A 17,703-nucleotide genomic window follows, 5' to 3' on the forward strand; every position below is an offset into this window, starting at 1 on the left:
TTATGACACTAAGTCTCCAATCCAGGATAAAACACACGTTGGCAGACATGACTGGAGACACAAAGATGTAATCCACATGTAGGCAGCCATCCTTGACAACAGGTTTTCTCAACAAAGGCAAAAAGGCAAAGAAAGGAGCACACTCCAACAGTTTGACCTCTTAGGGCACATGACCAAAAGAAGATTTACAAAACTGAAGAGTGAGCACTCAGATATGTCCTTTAAGGCTTTTTTTATCTGGGTATGGCAGCATACAAACTACAACAAACGTGTTTCACTGAGGAAGGTCAAACCATGGTTCAAACACTGCCATGCCCAGAAATAAAAAAAATCCTTAAGGACATATCTGAGCACAGACTCTTCAGTTTTTGTAAGTCAACAATCCCATCCACTACAATCTCCAAAAAAACCTTCATCCTGAAAGGAGTTTTACAAAGTGTGTTTTCAGAGACCTAATACACAGTTTGAGTGTGTTCAAAGGGTAAAATTCACTGAAAGACCTCAGTTATTAAAAATAATAAGACTGAATACCATGAGAGTCCATGTGAAAAAAGCAATTTTAAGTACTCATCTCATAGTATCATAAAGTGGGTGGCCCACACTTAAACCTCAAAATACCATTTCATAATAATAATACTGTACTACTATTCTGTACTGTAATACTGTAGTAGCACATGATAACACTGAAGCAGAAAGACAGTGAGGAAAAGAAAGAAGAAAAATAAATGAGCTGCTGTGTGTTAGGGAAGAGGAGGGTGCAGGGGTGTGAGGGGGGCAAGATCAGGTGGGTGATGTTAGTTTTATTTTGAGAAGACCCCAATAAAACGGATAGCTAAGAAAGTGGGATTAATGTTATAAAATAATTAGGCCACAGTGATTATATTTAAAAAATAAAGGACATACAAGTATTACTTTTATTACTGTAGCAAGTAATATGATCATTAAAAGCAATGATCATTGATCATGATCATATCTTGATGACTCAATTATGACTAAGAATGGCGTCTTTTATAAGCAGCTAACTCAGACTAACTTGCAAATTGCACTGAATTTGTGTTTAGTGTTATAGTAATAGTTTAAAGTTAACCGCTGCAGTATACAAAGGCCCGTTGTGCTACACATATTAAAGGTCACATATTGTGCAAAGTACACTTTTTAACAAAGATTTGTGCCCTTGGCCTGTGCACAACCCCCCCCCCCCCCAAGAATCAGAAAAATTCACCCCCCCACCTGCTTTCTCCACCTTTAAGAAAGTGTGTGCTTATAGTAACATTTAAAGCCACAGACACAGAAACAGCTCGTTCTGAGCAGGGCTGAAACAGAGGAGTTTTTAGACATGCTAAAATACAATACTGGAGTGTTTTCTCAGCAACAAATTTCACAGGCATGTTTTGGGGACCTCTGAGACCAATACAAACTTGACTTAAAAGGGTAAAATATGTGATCTTTAAGTTTCTGATTGATGACATGCACTTCCAGCAGCTGATGGATGTGTGGCTGACAGATGGTGAGATGAGAAGGAGACATGACGAAGCAGTGATTGAAAGTTTGCTGATGTTACAAAGTCAAAGATACCGGCACTATGAGCGAATCTGCGTGCTTACACAAACTAAATAAATGCTGTATTCTCCTGGCAGAGACTGCACAGGTTTCCAGCAGCAACATTTAATCATTTTGCACTGTTATGATGAATTTATTATATATTTGAGGATCATGTGTGATCCTGAGTAGTGTGCACGGAGGAGGGGGTGGGGGTTGGAGCGGTAATCTTAATGGATAACAGATCAGCTTCGTTTCTTCATTAGCAAACTAACAATTTTAAAATGTCCAGGGCATCTTTGTGATCTTTTATAGTTTCCAGTTTAGTGTTGTTTTCTGTCAAGAGACCTGCTGCTCCTGGTGTTTACGTAATATTGATCTTGCGAGATGGTTTTCACCTGACATTTTGATCTCCTGAGACCTCGTGCCACAAGATCTTGTCACACCCCTGGCGTACTAATGTTTTTGGATATAACTGAATTGCCAGTGAATACGTAGACAAACACAACAGCATTGTGAATCCACTGAAACTGAAATGTAGCATCTTGAATCTTCAACTCATCTACTGCAGGTCAGTCATCATCCACCACTTACAGCAGCTGTGGTAAAACTGCTAAAATTAACATTTATTTAAAAAATGTATTTCTTGGTGCTACTAGTCCATGATGATTAAATGCAGCTGTCAAATAATTAAGCTATCTATTGAATAACCAAACATAACAGCAATTCAAGCGCCTTTGTCTGCAGTGTAACACTTGTAATCAAACTACCTCTGCCACTGTCACAGTCAGCTGGTTGCAGTCAATACTGACACTGTCACAGTCTTCTTTAAGCTTTATTCCATGTGTTTCAAAATGATGAATCCTCCAGTATTATAATGATCAGTGGTACTATAAAGTACAGAAACACAATGATCTTCAGTCAGATTTTTACCCAAAAAAGAGAGAGCATGCTGTCCAAATTGAACAAATAGCATGACATCATGTCAGAATTTGGGAAGTGGGCAGAATTGTCAAGGAGTAATGGAGATCCCCACTCCTTGTGAATTACCGAGGCAAGAAAAACAATATAATAGTCCTAGACTCTCAAAATTAGGCTTTTTTTGTAATTAGTCATCATAAATTACAAACACCTGCACAGTGTCTTGCTTGTACATATACTATATGGACAAAAGTATTTGGCCACATCTGTTGATTATTAAATTTAGGTGGATCAATCAGACCTGTTGCCACAGGTGTGTAAAATCAAGCACCTAACCATGTAGTCTCCATTTGCAAACATATGTGATACACAATGGGTCATTCTGAAGAGTTTAGTGACTTGAAGCCTGGTATTGTGATGGATGCCACCTTTGCAATAAGACGGTTCATGAAAACTTTCCACAGTCGACTGTAAAGTGATATTATTATAAAGTGAAAGCTTTTAGGAACAACAGCAACTCAGCCACGAAGCCGAAGACCAAGTAACATGGCTGATTTCATAGCTGAGGAGTTCTGAACTTCCACTGGCATTAATGTGAGCACAAAAACTGCAGGAGCTTTATAGAATGGGTTTCCATGGGCAAGCAGCTGCATGCAGAACTCACATCACCAAGTCCAATGCCAAGCATTGGCTAGAGTTGTGTAAAGTACACCAACACCGGACTGTGGAGCAGTGGAAACATGTTCTGTGGAGTATCTAATCACGCTTCTCTGAGTGGCGGTCAGATTGGGAAGTCTGAATTTGGGGAATGCCAGAGAGCGTTACCTGCCTGACTGCACTGTGCCAATAGTCATATTTTTGATCATAGAAAACAATAAATAGTCCTATGTTGGTTGCTCAGAACTTCTGCTTTGTTGCCGTGGTATCAAAGAGTTATTAATACCTTTAAATTTTTACAACTTTTCGTAAGTATAAACTGATAAATGGAATTATCCGAATAGACTAAACATTTACTCCCCCCATTCCCACCGCATCCACCCCTTTGTTCCTCTTTTGTATGTATGGAAAAGGATGTAGGGAAAAAGTATGTAAGGAAAAAAAGTATAGAAAGCTGTTTTAATTTGACTGTTTTCAATATTATTTTAACCCCTTGTTCTCCTGTACTAGCTGACACACAGAACTCTGTTTATCCAAATCTCCCTGTGACTTTAAATTCATTTTAATTTGTGCTTCTTGGGAAAATTTGATATTTAGTTTGTACTGTTATTGGGATTAATGATGCTAAGGAAGTTACAAGTACAGAAGGACGAACATGTACAAGTAAAAACATATTTTAATATTTATCTCCCAATTTAATGTCAAAGTAAGACACCTGGGCTCCAGGGTGTGATGAAAACTTTCTCAAACAAAATTTCAGAATGTTAGCCCAGGAGACCTGGCATTTAGTCTGTTTATAAATAAGATCAGATAAACTTTAAGATTCAATAAGATTATTATGAAATTATCTTGTTTTCCCCTTTGTTGCTAATTTTTGTTGAAGCAAAAAGTTACTTAAAATCTATAATCAGATTGTAGCTGATCGAATCAGACCGAACCGAATCGAATCGGATCGGACCGAATCGTTCTGTAATTTAATGAATCATCAGTGATTCAAATCGTAGTCTGTGAATCGAGATTCGAATTGAATCGTCTTGAGAAGAAGAGATTCATACCCCTATCAATTATCATACAAACTGTTAATGGTTCTGATTGTAAACAACCTTTTTACAGAGCATCAATCCTATGGTGTTTTTTTTTTTTTTTTTTGTTACATCAACACAAACTGTCTTTCCCTATATCTCAGATACATATATAGCTATTGATTTATCTGGAAAAACTCGATCTTTTGCTCAACCCTAAAAAAGACTCAAACCCAGCACCTTGTGCTCCTCATCTCTGCAGGGTCTCCAGCTGTTCCCCCATGTTTGGGAACCCCCTCTGTCTTCACAGCTATTTAAATGCCGCATGCACTTGATGCATCCAGAGCTCTGCTCTCATATGACAGACATGCCTGTGCAAACATACAGCCTGTTGTCTTTACGACCTGCGCAAACAGCAGCAGACAACACAACAATGGGCACCACAAACACAGACACCATGTTATCAACGATTCCAGTCCAGTAAACAGAACACTGCTCCAACTGTGGCCCCGATACGCCTAAGAAGCAAGAAAATCACGCAGAACTCGCTTTACAAAACGCAATTTAAGCCTTTTTATGTACAATGACAAACAATTAGTGGATTTGTTGGGAAACTACACTCATATCCGGCGGGAATATGAACAGCTTAATATTTCGGCATGTATTGAACACACCCAGGAGTGATAATTGTTGTAGTATTTTAACTTTTAAGAACAGTTCGTGCTTGTTGCTACCGCCCTTTGACTGGAAAAGATGGTGAGGAAACTGCAGACGAAGGAAGACTAAAGTTGAAATTTAGCATACATTTAACCAGTAATGCAATTATGTTTAAAAGCCGAATTCATCCATGCTTAACAACAGTTAAGGTGCATGTTTAGTTGCACTAAATATTTCGTGTCGTTTTGTTAAATATCAAAGAAACATGCCAATTGATTTTTGCAAACGGTGTCTGGCGGGGTTCTCCCCGTGAAAACATCACGCATCAAGCTTTATTATCCAATTGGGCAAAAATCCAGAATGCACAATGCAAAGAAGAAGAACTGGTTCCTAATTCAGTAATGTTTGAATTATCTTTAGATGGATTTCTAAAAATCGGTCCATGCAACAGTCAGTGAAGGCAGCTCCGCAGCAGACAGACAGCGCAGACAAACACAGGAGCAACAGGCGACACCAGCAGCGTCTCACCTGCACACACAGTCACCTCACAGCCGCTGAAGGGAGCGATCACATCACATGAAGACCATCACACCTGGAGAGAGGACTACCTGCCTGCACGAGGAGCCGCTCACTGATGCACGAGACGCGGTGACAAGCCGCATCTTTACCTTTCAGAATAAAACACTGCACAGGAGTGAATGGAGAGAAAGGGAGGGGTTCTCCCTGTGTGAAGCCGCGAGATGAAGACAAAAGGGCTTCCGGTTTGGACTTTAAGAATAAAACATCCCGAGAACATTAGTCACCATGTTTGGTGTTAGACAAAAAAACTTGAGGAGGTATTTTCATTGTCGCCCACTTGGATATATTTTTTTCCTTTAAACCCCAACAGCTATTAAAATAACCCCAAAACAAATAAAATTGTGACAATTTTGTCAGGAATGACTTAACATTTGATCCAATTTTTTGGATTTTTTTGTCAGCCATAATAAAGAAATATGATGCATGATAAACGCACACCCATCATCATAATCTGCATCAACTTTCTGCTTCAGGATCTTTAAAAATTCAATTTTCTGTGTCCGGTTCCTTTCATTTGTTTATCCCCATCACTACACATATTAGTGTCAAGCCCAGTAATGGATAGCATGACCGCATAAATATAGCCAAAATATGTCAATAGCCACCTTGTGGCTGGCTGCAGAATAGGTGACCAGGACTGATGATATTGCAAAAGATTGAAATGTATTAACAGTTGAAAGTAAATAAATACATTCAAACAAAACTATGTTTTTTTGACCAAAGTGTTCATCTATTTTAATTTGTTTGGAAGTCTGGCACCTTAAGTGTCTGTCAAGGAAAAAGCTGTCCCTTGTACAAATGTAATTGATGACCGCTGCTCTAGATCTGCAAATGAGCAAAATTTGACGAGCTGCCTATTCAGTGCCATTTAAGTGGGCAACATTTGGGTGCACTCTAAGTTTGACAAAGTGCCCTGATTGGTGTCCTCTTAGTGGATGAAACCTGATTTAGTGCACTTTAGAAGGCACATGTCTAATGATAGAAATAATGCTGTTAAGTGCCAAGAAGTTCATTTTCACTAGAATTCTCAGTTGAGTATCTTTATAAAGTAAATGTTAGATAATTCCTCATCTGTCACAGGGGTATTTTAGATATAACCATGATTAAATTTAAAAAAAAAAAAACAATTTAACCAGGATGTCCAACTGTTGCATTATAAATGTATGACAACTCTTTATGGACTGGTACCCTACAGCAGGTGCCCTTTTTATTTTCTCCCTTGCCCCTACACATCCTGGCCTCAGCTCCATTTGCTCTGGTCCATCACCGGAGGACACAAATATGACAGGGCCACATTCTTGCCAATTGAAAATTATTAGGGAAAAAATAACCTACATGGCTGACAAGGCAAAAAGCCAATCATTGTTCAGGATTTTGGAGTTGTTAGTCAGAATTTAGGAGGGTTCTGGTCAGCGTTGGCTACCGGCTCCTCCCCTGGTCAGGATTAGAATGACTCTCCGTGCAGCAGAGAGGGGAGATGCTGACTGTCCAATCCCAAGTCAACAAAATACAACACTACTCAGGATTTACATTTTTATGAATAATCTATAAACAGTGATCGGTGTCTCTGTGATATGTCACAGATTATTTGAAGAAGCTTCCATCCATCCCTTAAGTCCCAGAGGAATCTCCTTATAAGACTTTCTATTTGGTGAATCATTGGAAAAACTTTCTACAGCTTTTTATTTTGAAAGTAGATAGGCAGCATTTCCTGTCATTGTTGCGGTTACCTTCAGCAGCTTGATGCAGTCATGCAGTTCTCCATGTAGGGAGACACTGAATGAATGAATGAATGGGAAGTCTTCATTTGGCAGACAGATAAAAATAGGACCTACAGTCTTGTGTCTCTGGTATTGACAATGATTCTTGAAGAACATTTATAGTAATCCTTTTTGACATCATTACTGTGGATATTTTGTGCATTTGTATGCTCATACCAGCTTTTACAGAAACATTTTCTACATTTAATATATATATTATACATCAGAAAAGATGTGAAATATACAAAAATAAAGAAAAGCGATAAATAAAAACACTTGATTTATTCGAAAAGGAGTGGGAAGAGGTAAAACATATTCAATCCTACACCACAAATTAATAGCCGCAATAATTTAGCTGCCTAATTGATAGAACCCTGAATCAATTCTCTTAGGCTACTTCTTAATGAATTATTCCATATTCTTGTTTCACAAATAAATAAATAAAAACAATAAATGAAGCATACAGTTTGATGTGTATGTGATGTGCAAACCTAAATCCCCCAAAAGTTGGGACATTGTGTGAATAAAAACAGAATATATTCAACTTAATGCAGCAAGGAGTTGGATATCTTATGCTTGAAATTAGTTATTTTATTGCTTTAAAAATTATATGTACATATATATATATACACTTTCTGAATTTGATGCCTTCAACATGTTGAAAAAATAGGACAGGAACAAAAAAAGCCTAAGGCTTGAAAAAATACCTTAAAAAAAGGGGAAGGGAAAAAAAAGAAAAAAGACCATTCAGATTATGAATGCAAAGTTCAAAAGCCAGCATCTGTGGGGGATGGTTTGGGTGTGTATTAGTGCCTATGGCATGGGTCAGGCAAGGCAGTATGAATACTTGGAGATATTTACAGGTTGTGGACATATACTGCTATCAAGAGGATTCCTTTTTCAGGGACGTCCCTGCCTATTTCAGCAAGACAATGTCAAGATACATTCTGACTCAGTTACAACACCATGGCTTCACAGTAAGAGGAATTACAGTGGCCAGCATGCAGTCCACACCTGTCACCCTTTGGAAATGTATAAAGGTCAATTATGACTATGGAAACCCCACACTGTTGAACAATTTCAGATGTACATTAAACAAGAGTGAGAAAGAATGTCATGTTCTGTACTTTAACTATTAGTGTTTTCAGTCCCCATGGAGTGTTGTTATCAGAAAAGGTGAAGGAACACAGAGGTATATATGCCCAAACCTGTCCCAGTGTTTTTGGAACATGTTGCAGGCATCCAAATTATAATGTATTTTTAAAGGATCATAAAGTTGGTCAGTTTGTACTCTAGATATCTCTTCTTTATGCTGCTTTCAGTTAAATAAATGTTGACAGGGACTGTTATGTTTTTTGTTAACATTTTACACAATATCCTAACTTTTTAGGAATTAAGGTTTGTACAATATTTGATACTACGCATTTGTTCTTCAACAAGCAGAATATATCATCTCACATTCTTCGTTTAGTTTCTGTGGCTGACTATGGGGCTGTGGTAGGAAAGTAATGATGGGTATTTGCTCATAAAATCATCCCGTAGTTTCCACAGGTCAAACTGACACGAAGAGAACCAGGTCATAGTGCTCAGCATTGCTTCCAATCCAGGCCAGGGCCATCTGCCCGGCAGCCAATCACTCTTCACCTTCACTCTTGACAGGCAGGGACAGACACAAACATGCAGTTATTAAAAGTTGTCCAGCCCTGGTTGAATCAAGACTGTTTGAATGCTGACATTTTTACCTCAGGCAGCATCAGAGGTTTTTTGCTGGACCCCATCTGGTCCTCCGGCTGTTTGTGCATCTGTTTAAACAACCTATCTAAATATATTACTTAACAAAAACTCATCTGTACCTTATTCTGTTACCCCTTGTTTTCATTTAAAATTACAGAGGCAAGTCAACTGAAAGTTCAGTCATTTCTAGGGAAATCTGTGATATCCAACATGCCTGGAAAACTCTTATGACAAGTTAAACTTGATCAATTTGATATAAAAATACAGTATGATTTATAGGGCTGTCAGTTTGAAATATATCAAATATTTTATTAAAAATGCAATGTTCCTAACAGCCCAGTGTCTTCAGTTATTGACATACAGTTTTAGTCCTGTTTTGTCTCAGTAACTCTCCATCACATTTTCTGAACTACAGAATGGCAAAAAAAAAAAAACACACAAACTTATCCTCTCCTCATGACTACAGGTAATTTCTCAGGTTGCTATCCATTCGTATAAACATGTACTTTCTTGCATTGGACACAAGGAGACATCATCTGTATTAACGGATATACAGTTTTTTGTTTGTTTGTTTGTTTTTTACCAGAGAAAGCCAATTTTGAAAGAAAAACCTCCTATTAAAATTGAACTGGATTTCACCAAAGGGCATGTGGGAGATTCCATGGTCAAGTGGAAGAAAGTTCTTTGGTCCGATGAAACCAAAATGGTGCTTTTTGGCCATCAGATAGCATACTATGTTTGGTGGACACCAAACACTGCACATCACCGCAAACGCACCATCCCACTATACAGCACAATGGTGGCAGCATCATGCTGAGGGGATGTTTCTCGGCAGTCATCCCTTGAAGAATCTTAAAGGTAGAGGGTAAAATGAATGAGGCAAATAAATAAAGATCCTGGAGAACAAGAGAACTCCAGCGTTAGGGGAGTTTTATTTTCCATCAAGACAATGACCTGAAGCATACAGCAAAAGAAATGGTTTAAAGACGACAAGAGGAATGTTCTGGAGTGGCCGAGTCAAAGTCCAGACCTCAATCCAATAGAGAATTTGTGGCTGGATTTGAAAAGGGCTGTTCACACCCGATCCCTGTGCAACCTGACAGAGCTTGAGCAGTTGGAATAAAATTGAGTGTGTGATGCGGTGTGATGTGGTGTCAGTGCTGTGATTGCAGCCAAAGGCACATCTACTAAACACCGAGTTGAAGAGGTTGAAAATGTATGCAGTCACTTATTTTACATTACATGTTTATGTTTAATTGACATCACTTTGTAGAGGTCTGTTTTCGCTTGGCACTAAAGAGGCTTGTTTGTCATTTTTAGTCAATAAAGGCCACATTTTATTACGATGAATGATTTATACAATTAATTAATTAATTAATTAATTAATCAAAGGGTCAAACATCCAAGGGGGTGAATACTTTTTATAGGCACTGAATGTAAGTGGAGATGAGGGTTTATACTTGTACTTCCCATGGGCTGAAAACACTGGATGTGGAAATATTATTTCATTTTCATCTTTGCAACTACTTCAGACTAAGTTGTCATCCTAACTAGGTCCTATCTTTGCACCCAAATCTCCCTTCCAGCAATCCTAATCTAAAGCCCGGTTTCACAATAGGGACCCTGGGTCTGGGTCTAAGTACAATATTTGACACCATAGTCAGGATTGTTTAATCAGTAAGTGTAAGGACCATGATCTTTCTCTAAATTTCCACAAGACAAAAGAAATAATTGTGGACTTCAGAATAAATAGCAAACACTCCTCATTGTACAGTGGCTCTGCTGTGGAGAGGATCAGCAGCACAAAATTTCCATATTTTCCATTTTGCTGAGGATCTTTCCTGGACTCTGAACTCTTCTAAAATGACAAAGAAAGACCAGAAGAGGGTACACCTTCTCTGAAAGTCCACCCCCTTATTCTCACCACCTTCTACTGGTGCTAAATTGCTGCATGCTTCCTAGTATGCCAGCTGCAGCAAACAAAACATTTGCCATGTATGGTGAAGTTGGCTGAGGAGGTCACTGAGATTTCTCTTCCATCTATGCAGGAGCTTTACGAGGACAAATGCAGAAAGAGAGTCCTTTGCATTTGAAGGACACTTTCCATCCTACCCATGACCCTTAGCCAGGATGTGGAACAATGTCTTTCCGCGGTCTTTCAGAATGTTCAACAGCAAACATCCTGCTGCTGAGGTCCACTACTCATGCTACCTTTAAATATTTTCTGTACAGCATTTAATGTGTTTATGTCTGAGTTTAATTCCTTCTTTTTATTATATAACTTATACTGTTGTAATGTCCTTAGACTGCTTTTAATTTTTACATAGGAATGTTATATATTTACTTGTCTTATTTGCACACTGGTCCTGACTAATGTAATTTCTTTACTCTGTAAGTAGCCAAGACAATGGATGGAAAGGACGACATCAAACCCAACTGTGCAATTCATTTCAGATGAAGATGACCATCTCTGTATGCAGTCTGAACAAACAGATATCAAAATGTTTTCAGTACATACTAAGGTACTTATAGGATGGTATCTTAATGACCAAATGAATACAAATCCTAGTTAATGTATCGTCTAAATGGGGTGTATGTAAGTGAACAAGTGAATGCAGCTCAGAGTGAATGATCTCTGCAGTGAAGAGGACTGGCAGATGCAATAATAGCAGAGAGTGATCGTCTCTTTTCAAACAGCAGTCTGAGGATGAGAGATGGATTTATAAAGGACAGTTATTACAGCAGAGCTCAGTGACACGGACACACTATGGGTGTGTGTTACAGTCGACAACTACACAGCTTTTTACTCTGTCCTCAACAAAGAAGAAAACACCTTCACTTCTGAAAGTCTTAAGTATTAAAAAAGTAGAAACCTATCAATACTCAGAAAAGTTTAAAGATGAAAGAAAATGGAGTAAAACTAAAGAAAAAAAACAGCAAAATAAATTTTAAAAATTACAAAATGTCCACATACTTGACCTTCATAGTTTTGTTCCGCCTAATGGTGCACACTCTTGTCTACTGGGTCATCATCTGAAGATGTGAGATCATAGGAGAACTACAAGATCATGCAGGAATAGCATGTAAATAACATTATTTTGCCTGTCTGAGGTTGATTTGCTGTTCACTTCGATATTATTCTGAGGTTTTTTTGCTTCAGCCATGGGTGAATATTAGAAAGCGAAAAGGTCTATGTGGGATGGAAAGGATGGGTAGTATCATACACAATTCTGTGGTTTTCCACCCCAAAAGATAACTTTTCTTTGTCAGTGTTGCCCTATTCCCTATGTGACGCTCTTGCCTACCAGTGAGCTGTTGCTTTTACCAGTGATGAGATGCTATATTGATGTAGAGGGGCTGTACCGACGTCACTTTCTGCAGGTGACACAACTGCTCAGTCTGGCTGAATGTCAAAACATTCTGAAACACAGCTGTCAGCTCAATGGTAGTGGATGAAAACTAGAGGAAAGCAGACTGATATCAGCTTAAAATAGGGGTATTTGGACTGGACAGAGATCCATACTGTTTACTAAAGATGCAATTGACGGTCAACATCAATAGGTGGCCATAATTCAAATGTCCTGGCATTTAAATAGACCTGATTTCAAATACACAAAGCAGAGCCTGAAGGCACACAACTGCCTGGTTTTTCAGTGATGAATGTGAAACTGATATGATGTAAAAGTTTAGTTATAATGTAATTTAGATCAGTTGTTTCTGTGTTCTTCAGTGATTTATTTTCAGTAAAATGATCTCTCGAAGGAGGGCTCTTCTCAGGCTGTTCTCAGCAGGAGCGGGGAATGAGAGGCATCTGGCTGCAGACCTCGAGCAAACCTCTACGCTGGGGCATTCAGCCGCAGACCTGCACGCTGGGGCGGACCTCTGCATTGGGGCGTGAAGTACACTGCCCAAGCCGTGGACCTCTACGCTGGGGCATGACGTATATTGTCCTAGCCTGCGGACCTCTACGCTGGGGCGATGATGTATATTACCTGAGCCGAATTTTCTGCTACATCCACTTGCCCACTGGCTTACCCTAAATCTAACCACTTAGGTTTTAATGTGTAAACCTAAACATTTGGGTTTCAATGCATAAACCTAAGTACTCGGGTTTTACTGCCTAAACCGAACCACTCGGGTTTTAAAAGCATAGCGTAGGATCGGGGTGTGCAGTAGCAGACCCCAGCGTACGGGGCTATGCTAATGTCTAGTAAGAGTCAGCGGTCTAGTCATGTTAACAACAGCTAACACACTGCACGTCCCAGCGTAGAGGTCCATCCCAGCACACAGGTCTGCGGCTGAACGCCCCAGCATAGAGGTTTTGTCAAGGTCTGCAGCCACACCCTCTTGTGGGGAACTGCTGACCCAGACTGGGGATGTTGTTGGGCGGTGGAAGGAGTACTTTGAGGAACTCCTTAATCCAACCAACGTGTCCTCCAAGGAGTAGGCAGAGTCTGACAGTCCAGAGGAAGGCTCATCTATATCCTTGGAGGGGGTCACCAAAGTAGTCAGAAAGCTCTCCTGTGGCAAGGTGGCAGGCATAGATGAGATTTGCCCTGAGATGCTGAAGGCTTTGGACGTTATTGGGCTGTCATGGCTGGCACACCTTTTCAATGTCACGTGGAGGTTAGGGACAGTGCCTGTGGAATGGCAGACCCCATTTTTAAAAAGGGGGGCCAGAGGGTGTGCTTGAATTATCAGGGTATCATACTCCTAAGCCTCCCTGGAAAAGTTTACTCTAGGGTGCTGGAAAGGAGGCTCCGGGCTATTGTCAAACCTCGGATTCAGGAGGAACAATGTGTATTCCGGCCTGGCTGTGGGACAGTGGACCAGCTCTTTACCCTTGCAGGACTTCTTGAAGGAGCATGGAAGCTTGCTCTATCAGTCTACATGTGTTTTGTAGACTTGGAGATGGCTTACGATCGTGTCCCTTGTGAGGTCATGTGGGGGGTACTGCAGGAATATGGTGTCCCAGGGCCGCTGAGGCGAGCCATCAGGCTTCTGTATGACCAAAGTGACAGCTGTGTCCACATCCTCAGCATGTTAACTGGGCTCAGTCACTGAGATAGGGCAAGGAGCTAGGAGTAGAGCCACAGCTCCATCACATCGAAAGGAGTCAGTTAAGGTGGTTCGGGCATCTGGATGCCTCCTGCCCCCCCCCCCCCAGTCCATCTGGATGGACTTGCTTAGCCTGTTACCCCCATGACCCAGTTCTGGATAAACAAATGAAGATGGATGGATGGATGGATGGATGGATGGATAAGCTCACATTGGCTGTTTTTTCACCTACAACTGACTCAACTACGACATCAAAATCATTAATTTTTAAAAATTCAAAGATGCAAACTGCACACAGAGTATGTAGAATTTGAAGATTACACAGCAGGTATATGTTTGCCACCTGCCACGTCAATTTATTTGGAGCAGATCCACCCAAACAGGAGGGAGAACATGCAAAGTGTCCAGCCAACTTCAAGATATGTTACAATGCATAGACTCCCAACTGTATCACATTGCTATATCATCATTACAACTTATTCTGTGGCATAAGCCAAAAGTTGCCATTCAATGAACAACAATGAACCACAGACAAGGTACGCGCCAGTAGTTGTTTTCATGCTTCTCTCCTTTTGGTGCCAGTTACCATGAGATTTTGCAGCTCCCACGTGCATACATAGTTCCACCGTGACCTTGTGATCTCTCTTATCCAGCTGGTCTAAGGTCATTGTGACTTCAAATCTTGCTTGCACAATGTTTAGAGAATACTTGGAAGGATTTTTGTCACATTTGGCACAAAGCTACAGTTGGCACCGAGGTTCAACTGATTAGATTTTGGATGTCAAATGTCATTTTATGCATCAATTGGACCCCATACACCAAATTTGCTCTGTAATCCAAAGTTTGTTAAAAATACACACCTACACATTAAAGAAATGAGACTTGCATGAGTCATCATAGAATAAAAACTAGTAATCCCTACCATCTATTATAAAGGAAGACTCTTTGGTAATGAATGAAACAGAAACATGTATGTACTTTTGATAAATTTGTTTTTGACTTTATTAAAAATAGAAAAAGGAGAAAGAGACAGCTTGAGATGCTGACTCGCTTTATCTTAAATTCCTTGGCAGCTCTGCTGTCACGAGGAAGAGACTCAGCTCAGCTCGTTTATTAAGACAAGTACGTCTAAGAGGGGTTCATTAACGACAGATGAGTCATTATCTGAGAGCTAGTGCCAATAACACTGCTTCTATGTTTCTTCATTTCCATGGAGGGACAAACAGAGAGTACTTCCATGGAAGTTACAGGAAATAGGATCATGACTTGCTCTCCTCTAAGTGCTGGGTCTTCCTGTAGACTGGGGATAATTATGTCTGTGAACAAGGAGCCAGAGGAAAGAGAAGCTTTTATCTGCTCGATACACAGCTCATTATGCCGTTCACCTGGTGTGAAGCATAAACACAAGCTTCCTGTTCAAATGTCACACCATGACTCATGTTTTCATTTACAAATTTCAGCCATTCAATTCTCTATGCACAGAGAGGGGACTGAAGAAATACCCTGGCTGTGACACAGTGCCAAGACTTAAGAATATTTGAATCCTCCTAGGACGACAAACTGCTCATAAATGATTCATGAATCTTTATGGTATTGAATGTAGACAGTAAAATGGTCCCCTGCTGTTTCTTTGAACATCAACATGACCATCACACAACATTTTATCGATCTGTGAAGCTCTCTGGAAAAGGTCAGCGGCTCCGATGTAGCGGGTTAGTGGAGTCATGATGGTCAATACTTGCAGACTGATGGAGGAGTGTTTTAGAGCCGAGCACAGATGGAGGGATTTCTTTAACTGGCTCTGATCACAAACAACATGTTTATCTCTTAAAGAAGATAAAAAAAGAATAGATATCAATACATGAGTCACGTTTATTTAAAGATGTATTTTGTTTGTTGTCTGGAGAGCCTTGATATTGAATTTGTCCATCTTTCTTTAACTGCCAATAATTCCCAGTACTTTGGCAGATATCGATGGTGTTTCTGATGAATCATCGAGGTCTTATGATGATAAGCTCTCATGTTTTGGAGCTTGTTTTGGGGGATTAAGTCCTCCAGGTGCTTCCGTTCAACAGGAGACACTGAAGCAGATCCAGAACCTGTTGGAGGGAATAAATACATTTATTTTGGCTGCTAGAAATGTCAGGATCCACCTGAAGGATGGAAAATATTTTGGAAAGGGGACTTCTGCATGGGCAGAGCTAAAAGTGGCCGATTTCAGGGGCTTAGACCAAGCCTGCTCAAGGGGTGTGCTTCCCCACAGATTTTGTACTGGTGCCAAACACAGTTACTCTCTTTCGTAAAAACAAAACTAGGGATGCACTGATTGTAAAAATCAAGGCTGATGGTGACACTGACACCAATATTTGTTTCATTACTTCTTTTGGTGCAACAATCCCACAATGCCAACATTTTCTCTCATGTTTAGTCATAAAAAAACAGATCAGAGTAAGCCCAACAGGCATATCTTCTGCCAACAATACATCTCTTTGGCATGCTGGATGCAAGCATAAAACTGGTATGGCACAACAGATAAACAGTAGCAACTAATAAATGTTAATGAGCATGTTATTTGGCAAACGCCAACCTGTCACGGGCCGATATCAGCAGATAATGGTGTTAAACTAATACATTTCTGTATCCCTTGGTAAAACACTTTAAAAAATTTCTGTAGAGTTATTTTTTACTTAAGATAATTTTTAGGCTTTTTTACCTTCATTGGATAGGATAGCTGAAGAGACAGGAAATAAAGGGAGAGAGCGGGGGAAGACATGCATCACACAGTGAATCGATACTGCAAGCGGTACATTGAGGACTGAAGCCTCTGCAAAAACTGATCTCAACCAACACCCAGTACAGTGTGCATTTAAGCAAACACTGATTTTTGGCCCATTTTTACCTAAAGTGTGCTCATTTGCGTGGATGAGCAGTACACAGCCAAATCTGGAGTGCTGAAATCTCAGTGTTAAACATTTCAGAGTTAATTTTAAGCCCCAGAGTGTAATTTTAACTCCATTCTGAGTTAGAGGACCGTAAGTATTGGAGTTATATGACAGTGTTGATGCATTCAGTGTTAGTCCAACTCTGTAGACAGTCAAGTGATCTAAGCTCCTCAAATCTGGGAGTTGAGTTTTCCCATCATGCCCTTGTGCAACGTGTTTGCATGTGCTTTAGATATTTTCAGATGCATTTAAGTGTTTAGATGTTGCCCGATGTACAGTGATCACTGCCAAGATTCCTTTTCTCTTGTGTCTTGGTAGATTATCGTTTTTTTATGTTAAACACTTCTGCACCATGACTGAAGTTATATACTGAGCTACTGACTTCCTGTCTGTGACATGTGGTGGGCTACAGGAAAGAGTGGTGAGGTTATACCCATCAAAAATTATAGCTGTGTTTTGTTCATGTTTTTTTAAACTTTTTAATGTGAAATTAGATGCATATTCACGTAGACATTAGGCTGTTATTAATGTAAAGAAAAATACTAAAATGTGTTTTTGGCTTCAAATTATTGTTAGTTTGTTGTCAGAATGCTTTATTTCATTTGTTATTCATTTGAAATAGGTTTTAAGTCTTATTTGTCATTGCATGTTTTTATTTAAAGATTTGTGTTTTTGGTAAACAAATGTGCATAAAAAAGCTGTTTCCTGCATGGTCAGAGAAGAGATGCTTGATGCAGACCCACACCACGCACAGCTCATGGATTTTTGTATTTCTGTGTGTTAATGCAGTGGCTGGAATTAAAGAGCTGGAAACACGTACTGCCTCCTGATTGG

At 39.7% G+C, this 17,703-nt stretch overlaps 1 protein-coding gene across 1 annotated transcript in view; it reads right to left on the minus strand.

Moving 5' to 3' along the window:
* lrrc3b (leucine rich repeat containing 3B) overlaps positions 1-5,417 on the minus strand; it is a 30,369-nt gene extending 24,952 nt beyond the window's left edge. Inside the window, exon 1 of the mRNA XM_041809864.1 lies at positions 5,325-5,417. The gene's annotated coding sequence lies outside the window, so the exon portion shown is untranslated. The remainder of the gene's footprint in view (positions 1-5,324) is intronic.
* Between the last annotated feature and the right edge of the window lie 12,286 nt (positions 5,418-17,703).

This window comes from Cheilinus undulatus, linkage group 16 (genome assembly GCF_018320785.1).
Source record: "Cheilinus undulatus linkage group 16, ASM1832078v1, whole genome shotgun sequence".
NCBI classification, from domain to species: domain Eukaryota; kingdom Metazoa; phylum Chordata; class Actinopteri; order Labriformes; family Labridae; genus Cheilinus; species Cheilinus undulatus.